We start from the raw sequence: 1,580 nt of genomic DNA on the forward strand, positions 1-1,580 counted from the left end.
GTGTTGTTGTTGTTGTTGTTGTTGTTGCTGGTGGTGTAGGGTGGTTGGTGTTGTTGTTGTCGTCGTTATTCTTGTTGCTGAATGGTATAATGGTTAGTCACAAATAAACATTGCACCGTTGCACAAAACCTTCCTTGTCAGCGATTTACAACCTCCTCCGAATCGTATACTAAGTTCTTTTCCGGACTCCTTCCACATGAATTTCACACATCGAAACTGCTCGAAATGTCGTGCTTGTCTTGTTTCTAAACAGGCGCTGCACCTGGAGTGGATTATGAGTGTCCAAGTTGTGGTTCTGACATCTGTGCGTGATCAGAATTGGTTGTGATTGCAATAGCAATGGATGTACCCTTCTGGGCTGGGATTGCAGTTTGGTAGTTCTTCAGTTTGTTAAAACAAAGAGCTTTTTGAAAGGTCACGTGCACCTCTTATCTCTGAGTAGTTCTGTCTCTTCTTTTTCTCTCTGTCTCTCTGTCTCTCTCTCTCTCTCTCTCTCTCTCTCTCTCTCTCTCTCTCTCTCTCTCTCTCTATTTCTCAATCTCGAGACACTTGACAGGACTTGAAGCAGTGCAAAAAATATCAATTGCAAAAAAAAACGCCTTGGAGAATTCTTATCAGAGAACAAACCAGGCTACCGTTTTGGGCCGCTCCATCTGTCTCTCTTGTTATTGTGAGAGAAATGTTTGCTGAAAACTTCCTGGTAGATTACACGAACCAACACGATTTGTCCCCGTTCACTTCAAATAAATACGAGATTACTAATACTCTTTCGCAATCAAGCAACTGGTGGTTCTCTCATCGAAGGTAATTTAGGCACCTTTCTGTGACGTTTGGAGTCTACATTCTTGATCTTCCCCGAATTCCACACTTCAATTGAAGCAGCCTGAATATTAAAAAATAAAAAAAATCTTTCTTTATTTCACCTTTTAAGAAGTTGCAGTTCTCTATCGTCGGCTGGAGTCTTCATTTATTCCACACTTAGACTCTCCATCGAGCGTCTATGATATCCTTGACATCAAGGCACACGTATCCAAAGGGAGCCAGAAGCCATAAAAGAATGCAGAGTTGTTGACTTGTTGTCTTTTGCGTGCAGATTTCAAATTAAACCTGCAAAAGAAAACAAATACACACTCATTAGAATTCACTTATCGTGGAGTTTAAAAATCACACGTGCAACAAAATTGCACACTCTTTAACAATTTATTAGCAGTAGCAGGTGTTAGATAAGAATGCTGAGTTGTTGACTTGTTGTCTTTTGCGTGCAGATTTCAAATTAAACATACACAAAAATAAACACTCATTAGGATATGCACTTATCGTGCGGATTTAAAATCACACGTGAAACAAAAATACACACTATTTAGCAACTCATTATCATTAGCAGGTGTAAAGTATTAGTTGCTGTGTAGGAGCAGAAAATTCAGAGAGACGATGAGAGACTTTCACAGACTTGCTAGATCAATGCTTCTGCAGCAGCAAAAATTTCATTTACATTGTCGTACAAACTAATTAAGCTGAGGTTTGTCATGTGAATACACAGAAAAACCTTTAATATTCGACCCAGCGGTTTTAATAAAAAG

The sequence above is a fragment of the Littorina saxatilis genome, linkage group LG16 (assembly GCF_037325665.1).
Source record: "Littorina saxatilis isolate snail1 linkage group LG16, US_GU_Lsax_2.0, whole genome shotgun sequence".
In the NCBI taxonomy this organism is placed as follows: Eukaryota; Metazoa; Mollusca; class Gastropoda; order Littorinimorpha; family Littorinidae; genus Littorina; species Littorina saxatilis.